We start from the raw sequence: 8,462 nt of genomic DNA, 5'->3' as shown, positions 1-8,462 counted from the left end.
GGTTTCACAGGATTTTATATATTCTTTCTTAGGCCTGATCACCCAGGGGACCCACCCTTTCCAGCACAGGGCTGCACCACCCTCTGTCATTGTTTCAGGCTTAGGTGGAGCAAGGGAAGTAAGGCAGCCAAGAGACTAGGAGATTTTCTCGCAGACAATGAAAACTCAAGTTTTGTCAAAGCCCAGGGGCGAGGGTCCATCACCCCCTTTTGCTGTAGCTTCCAAAATTTTTCCTTGGGGGCCTCCCACGTGATCGTGCCTTTCTTAGATCATTCCCCCCTTGGGGAATCTTACCCTTCATTGGCTAACTGACCAAGCCTTGGGAGCCAGGCAGGGTGAAGTAAAAGGACCAGAAGCGGTGCTCCTGCCAGGGAGATAAGCTTTTGTCTCCTTGGTGGCTTATGGTCCAAGGTCATTCCCTCAGCCTTAGCCTTGGCAGGGGTTACAGCTTCTGATACCTCCTTGGCAGGGTGGTTCCCAACAGGTGAGTTCCTGTGTGAATTTTTTGAGAGGGACTACTTGGGGCTCCACAAGTTTCTTCCACTGACACAATTTCCATTAGATTTTGCCACTAGAACTTATGTGGACTTATCTTCATGGCACTGGAACCCAGAACTCAGGGCCTTATGTGGGGCTCAGACTCCTTCTTCCCAAGACATCCACCATAATCCCTCTGCTGCCATCCTCTGATTACAATCAGTTGGTTTTTCATTTTTTTCTTTGTATTTTTATTTTAATCTTTAAATTTTTATTGATGTTCAATTACTATTGTCTCCATTTTCAAACAGCCATGTTCCCTTGCCCTACTCATGTCCCATGACAACCCTCCATCCTACACCCATTTGGCTTTGTCCATGGGATCTTTACACATGTTCCCTGATGACCATTCCCCTACTTTCCCCCATTAACCAACTCCCACCCCTCTGGTTACTGTCAGTTTTTTCTTTATTTCAATGTCTCTTATTATATATTGCTTGTTTGACTGTTTTGTTGATTAGGTTCCATGTATAGGTGACATCTTATGGTATTTGTCTTTCATTGCTTGCCTTATTTCACTTAGTATAATGCTCTCCAGTTCCATATATGCTGTCTTGAATAGTAGAAGCTCATTTCTTTCTCCTGCGTAGTATTCCATTGTGTAAATGTACCATAGTTTTCTGATCCACTCATTACTGATGACCAGACCACATAGGCTGCATCCAGCACTTGACTAATAAATTGTGCTGCGATGAACATTAGGATGTATACATTCTTTTGAATTGGTATTTGGGATTCTTAGGGTATAATACCAGCAGTGGAATTGTTGGGCCAAAAGGCAGTTCCAATTTTAGTTGTTTTTTTTTTTCAGGAATTCCAGTAATGATTTCCACAGTGGCTGAAGCACTCTGCATTCCCACCAATAATGTACTAGGGTTCCCTCCTCTCCACAACCTCTCCTGCATTTACGAGGCTATTCTGCCCATCATGAAGTGTTATCTCACTGCGGTTTTAATTTGCATCTCTCCAATGGCTAGAGATGCTGAGCATCCTTTCATGTGGCTCTGGGCCCTCTGTAGCTCCCCTTGAAGAAGGGTCTGTTCAAGTCCTTGGCCCATTTTTTAATTGCACTGTTTCTTTTGATGGTGTGGAATCATGAGTTCTTTATATATTTTGCAGATCAAACCCTAGGCTGAGGTATCATTTCCAAATATAGTTCCCCACATGGTTGATTTCCTTTTCATGTAGCTGATGTTTTCTTTAGCCATACAGAAGTTTTTAATTTGATGAAATCCCATTTGTTTATTCTTTCCTTTATGTCCCTTGCTCTAGGGGACATATCAGTGAAAATATTGCTGCATGGAATATCTGAGATTTTCATGCCTATGTTCTCTTCTAGGACTTTTATGATGTCATGACTTATATTTAAGCCTTTTATCTGTCTTGAGTTTATTTTTGTGTATAGTGTAAGTTGGTGATGGAGTTTCTTTTTTTGGAATGTAGCTGTGCAGATCTCCCAACATCATTTCTTGAAGAGGCCATATGCACTCCATTTTATGCTTCCGCCCTTTTTGTTGGAGTTAGAAGCATAACTCCATATGGGGTTATAACACATGGGGTTATTTCTGGGCCCTCTATTCTGTTCCATTGATCTATGTGTCTATTCTTATGCTAGTATCAGACTGTTTTGATTACAGTGGCCTTGTAATATAGTTTGCTATCAGGTATTCTGATCCCTCCTACTTTATTCTTCTTTCTCAAAATTGCTAAGGCTATTCATGACCGTCAATGTTTCCACATAAATATTTGAATATGTTTCTTCTAAATCTATGGAACATGTTATTAGTATATTAATAGGAATTGTGTTGAATCTATAAACTCCTTTGGGTCGTATGGACATTATGATGATGCTAATTGTTCCAATATATGAACACAGTATACACTTCAATTTATTTGTGTCTTCCTTAATTTCTTTCTTCAGTGTTGTGTAGTTTCTGAGTACAGATCTTTTATCTCCTTAGGTTTATTCCTAGGTACAATATTGTTCTTGTTGCTATAGCAAATGGCACTTTTGTGCTAATTTCTGTTTCTGATATTTCACTGTTGGTGTACAAAAATGCTTTTGATCCCCGAATATTAACTTTGTACCCTATTGTTTTACCAAATTCTCTTATTAGGTTGTGCAGTTTTTTGATGGAATGTATAAGGTTTTCTATGTACACTATTATTTCATGTACACTATTATCTCATGTGCAAAAAATGACAGTTTTACTTCTTCCTTTCCAACTGGGATGTCTTTTATTCTTTTTCTTGTCTGATTATTGTGGCTGAGACTTCCAATATTATGTTGAATACAAGTGGTGAAAGCAGACATCTTTGTCTTGTTCCTGATTTTAATGGAGAAGATTTTAGTTTTTGCCTATTGAGTATGATGTTAGCTGTACGTTTCTAGTATATGGCCTTTATTATGTGAAAGTATGATCCCTCTATTCCGACTTTACTGTTTTTATTATAAATGGGTGCTATACCTTATTAAATGCTTTTTCTGCATCTCTTGATATGATCATGTGATTTTTGTTTTTCCTTTTGTTTATTTGATATATTACATTCATTGATTTGTGATATTGTACCATCCTTGCATCCCTGGGATGAATTCCACTTGATCATGGTATATGATCTTTTTAATGTATTGCTCTATGCGGTTTGCCAATATTTTGTTGAGGATTTTAGTGTCTATGTTCATCAGTGATATTGGCCTGTAGTTTTTTTTTCTTTGTTGTGTCTTTTTCTCATTTGGGGATTAGGATAAGGCTCCCACAGAAAGAGTTTGGAAGTCTTTCCTCCTCTTGGATTTTAGAATAGTCTGAGGATAGGGGTTGGCTCTTCCACAAGTATTTTGTAAAATTCTCTGATGAAACCGTCCAGTTCTGAGTATTGTGTGCTGGGTGTTTTTTTTTTTATAACTCCTTCAATTTTACCAGCTGTTATTGATCTGTTCAGGCATTCTGCTTCTTCTTGATGCAGTTTTGGAAGATTGTTATTTTCTAGAAATATGTCCATTTCATCCAGTTGTTCAAATCTTGGCATATAGTTGTTGGTATAATTTCTTACAATTCTTTGTATTTCTGTGGTATCAGTTGTAATCTCCTCTTTCATTTCTGATTGTGTTTATTTGGGTCCTCTCTTTTTTTTCTTGATGAGTCTGCTTAAAGGCTTGTCAATTTTCTTTATCGCTTCAAAGAACGATCTCCTGGAATTATTGATCTTTTGAATTGTTCTTTTTTTCTCTATGTCATTTTATTCTGCTCTGATCTTGATTATTTTCTTCCTTTTACTAGCTCTGTACTTTGTTGTTATTCACTAGTACTTTTACATGTATGGTTAGGTTGTTTATGTGAAATGTTTCTATCTGTTTTAGGTAGGCCTGTAGTGCTATGAACTTCCTTCTCAGGATTGCCTTTGCTGTGACCCATAGGCTTTGGATTACTGGGTATTAAATTTCATTTATTTCTAGAAACTTTTTGATATCTTCCTTGATATCATTATTAACCCATTTTTTGTTGTTTAATAGCATTATATGCAGTATCCATTTGTTTCAATGTTTTAGAGTTTTTTCCTTGAGGTTGGTTTCTAGTTTCAAGCCCCTGTTGTACAAGAATATGCTTGATATGATTTCAATTGTCTTGAATTTGTTGAGGCTTGTTTTGTGTCCTATCATGCTATCTGTCTTTGAAAATGTTTCATGTTCATTTGAAAAGAATATATATTTTGTTTTTGGAGGACAAAAGGATACACACACACACACACACACACACACACTTAAGTTCATTTTATCTAATTTGTCTTTCAGTTCCACAATATCATTGTTGACATTCTGTTTGGATATTCTATCCATTGCTGACAGTGGGGAGTTAAAATCCCTTACTGTAATTGTGTAACAGTTTATATCTTTTTTGAAATCCTCCAAGCTTTTTCTTATATATTTGGATGCTCCTAAGTTGGGTGCATATATGTTTACAATATTTATGTCTTCTTTATAGATTCTGCTCTTGAGTATTATGAAGTGTCTTACTGGGTCTCTTTTCATGGCCTTTGTTTTGAAGCGTATGTAAGTATTGCTACCACAGCTTTTTTCCTGTCCATTTTCTTGGTAAGTTTTTTTTTCCAACCCTTCGCTTTCAGTCTGTATAAGTCTTTTGTTCGGACATGGGTCTCTTGTAGAGCATATGTGTGGGTCTTGTTTTCTTACCCATTCACCTACCCTATATTTTTTTATTGGAGCATTTATATTTAAGGTTATTATTGATAGGTACTTATTCATTACAATTTTGCTTCCTTTGTACCTGTATTCCTCTCTGTATCACCATTTTTCTTCATCTTCTTAAATCAGTTCTTTTGACATGTCTTGCAATGGTGGTTTGATGGAGGTGTAATCATTTATTCTCCTTTTGTCTTGCAAAACCCTTATTTCACATTCCATTTTAATGGAGAGCCATGCTGGATAGAGTAGTCTTGTTTGCAGGCCTTTAATTTTCATTTCTTGGCATATATCTGATCATTCCCTTCTAGCTTGTAGTGCTTCTGTTGAGAAGTCAGCTCTTAGCCTTTTGGGGGCTCCCTTGCATGTCACTTCCTGTTTCTGCCTTGCTGCCTTCAAGATTCTCTCTTAATTTGAATTTTGCAATTTTAATTATGATGTGTCTTGAAATAGGTATCTTCGGGTTCATCTTGATTGAGATCTTTGAGCTGCCTGGATGTGTAACTCTTTCTCTCATCAAATTAGAGAAGTTTTCCATCATTACTTTTCCAAAAAGTTTTTCTATCCTTGCTCTTCTTCTCCTTCTCTCATCCCTATTATATGGATTTTATTACATTTTGAGTTGTTCTGCAGTTTCATTAACCCCTTTTTGTGCATTTTGAGTCTTTCTTCCTTTTCTTGCTCTTTGTGGGAGTATTTTTCTACCTTGTCCTCCAGCTTGCTGAATCGATCCCATGCTTCATTCAGTATGAATTCCATTCAGAAGGAATTTTGATTCCTTCTACTGTGTTCTTCAATTCAGAAATTGTATTCCTCATTTCCTCTTGGCTCTTGTTGACTGTTTCTACATCCTTTGTCATGCTGATATAGTTTGTAGTAAGTTCCACACAGTTTCTCTGTGGCTTCTGGTAATTCTCACTGAGCTCATTGAGCTTCCTTATAACCATTGTTTTGAACTCAATATCTGATAGTTAGCTTGCCTCTATTTCATTTAACATTCTTTCTGAGAATTTCTCCTTTCCTTTCTTTTGGGGTTCTTTGTCTTCCCATAATTGTGAGACTCTTCTTGTTTGCCTCTGTGTCTTAAATTGATCCATTTTGACTCTCTGATTTTGTGATGTGAACTTCTATGGTAGAAGATCTGTGAGATTCACTGGTGCAGTATCCTTTATCTCCTGAACTTGATGCTATTGAGATGGCCTTTATGCCATTTATGTTGGTGCTCTGGTTGTAATTGGGTTTCGATTGTTGTTAGGTCATTCTTTGGTGGGTCATTCCCTCCAGCTGGTTGACTGAGGGTCACTCTGCCCACCACATCTTGTATGCTGTTGTACAGGTGTGGTCAGAACAAAATCACAAAGCCAGGGAACAAACCTATATCCGCAAAAATATCCCCACTCCCCACAAACCCATTATCAACAGCAAATGAACCAGTATTAATAAAGGTGTAAAGAGATTAAGTCTGTTATAAGAAAGGAGAGAAATAAACTATAGTATAAAATCTAGTGACTTAATATGCACAAACTTGATGGAAAAGAATAAATATTAGAAAGCTATGCAGAAACAAAGTATGGAAAATCATGGAGAAGACCACAGTGGATTTCATCTCAGTAGCCTCTAGTATTTACCACTGTTTTTTTCTTTCTGGATCTACCTCTGATGATGTCTGATGTTGATCTTGTCTGACCTTAGTCAGCCAGTTCAAGACTTCCAGGGATCTACTGTCAGTAGCTGTCTTCAGTTATTAATCTTGTCACACTGTATGTACTCAGCAGTCAAGCTTAAGAACCATAGGGAGGGGCAAAGTCCCTCCTGGGTTCAGGGCTACTATTTCCCCTCAGGCTGCTGCTTCTCTGAGGGGAGTGGTCTGCCTAAGCAGGATGCCTGCTGCCATATGGGGGATGACTCAGCACTAGGGCCCGGAGCTACTCTCTCAGTTCTCTCCACAAAGTTTTCATCTCCAGTCTCTCCTCTAGCCCACTCTGCTCCTGCCTTTGCCTGAGGCCAGGGCAAGAGACTGCAAATGCAAAGTTGTGTGTTGGCCCTTTAAATGGATCTTTGTGTCTCCAGTGATCCATGTTTGGCAGAGAGCTAACCTGCCACTTTTCACTGCTGGTTGTTATCTGTGTACCTTTTGGGCTCTAGTGCTCTAGGTTGGGCATCCCAGCTTAGGGTTTAAACACCACTCTTCTAAAGGGGATAGAACAAGCCACTTAATTATTCCTCCACTGTTGCCAGCTGTGGGCATCCAGCTAGCCTTCTCAAGTCCCCAGCAGCTCTACCTATCATATTTTTGGACTATAAGATGCATGTTTTTTCCACATTTTTGCTTCAATTTTTTTTTGTTTTAAAAAAAATTTAAGTGCCCTGGCTGGCATAGCTCAGTGGATTGAGCGTGGGCTGCAAACCAAAGCCTCACAGGTTCGATTCTCAGTCAGGGCACAAGCCTGGGTTGCAGGCCATGGTCCCCAGCAACCGCACATTAATGTTTCTCTCTCTCTCTCTCTCTTTCTCCCTCCCTTCCCTCTCTAAAAATAAATAAATAAAATCTTAAAAAAATTTAAGCAAAAAAATGTGGTAAAAAAAGTGCATCTTCTAGTCTGAAAACTGCAGTAACACAAAGAAACAAACACAGGGAGGTTGCCAAGTTGAGGAGACTAAGAAATATGTCCCAAATGAAAGAACAAAACAAAACACCAGAAGAAGAACTAAATGAAATGGATATAGCCAAGCTATCACATGCAGAGTTCAAAACACTGGTGACCAAGATGCTCAAGGAACTCACTGAGTACAGCAACAACATAAAGGAAGAAGTGAAAATTATACAATGAAATAAAGAAAATTCTACAGAGAACAAACAATGAAGGGAAGGAAGCTGAGATTCAAATCAATGATTTGATACATAGGGAAGAAATAAACATTTAACCAGAACAGAAAAAGAAATAAGAATTTGAAAAAAAATGAGGATACTATGAGAAAACTCTTGGACATCCCCAAATGTGCCAACATCTGAATCATAGGGATGCCAGAAGGAAAAGAGTAAGAGCAAGAAGTTGAAAATTTATTTGAAAAAATAGTGAAAGAAAATTTCCCTAATTTGGCAAAGGCAATAGATATACAACTCCAGGCATCACAGAGAGTCCCAACCAAGTGGGACACAAAGAGGACCACATATCATAAGGAGGATGCCAAAGGCAAAAGATAAAGAGTGAATCTAAAAGCAGCAACAGAAAAGCAGATTGTTACCTACAAAAAAATACCCATAAGACTGTCACCTGGTTTCTCAAAAGAAACTGTGCAGGCAAGAAGGGACTGGGAAGAAATATCCAATTGCAAGGACCTACAACCTAGATTACTATTCCAGCAAAGCAATCATTGAGAATGGAAGGACAGATAAAGTGCTTCCCAGACAAGGTAAAGCTAAAGGAGTCCATCATTGCCAAGCAATTATTACATGAAATGTTAAAGGGAGTTATTGAAGAAGAAGTAGATCAAAACTATGAAAATTTAAAATGCAACAAATTCACAACTATAAACAACTGAATCTAAAGGAAAAAACTAAGCAAACAACAAGAACAGGAACAGAATCACAGGTATGGAGATCATTTGGAGGGTTAACAGCTGGGAGGGAGAAGGGGGAGAAGGGAAAGAGATGCAGGGATTAATGCATAATTTCCTCCTTGGCAAAGTGTCTGTTCAAGTCTTTTGCCCATTTTTTTATTTTAGT

This window comes from Phyllostomus hastatus, unplaced genomic scaffold (assembly GCF_019186645.2).
Source record: "Phyllostomus hastatus isolate PE091 unplaced genomic scaffold, TTU_PhHast_1.1 phas_contig_38, whole genome shotgun sequence".
In the NCBI taxonomy this organism is placed as follows: Eukaryota; Metazoa; Chordata; class Mammalia; order Chiroptera; family Phyllostomidae; genus Phyllostomus; species Phyllostomus hastatus.
This window is presented reverse-complemented; position numbering follows the sequence as displayed.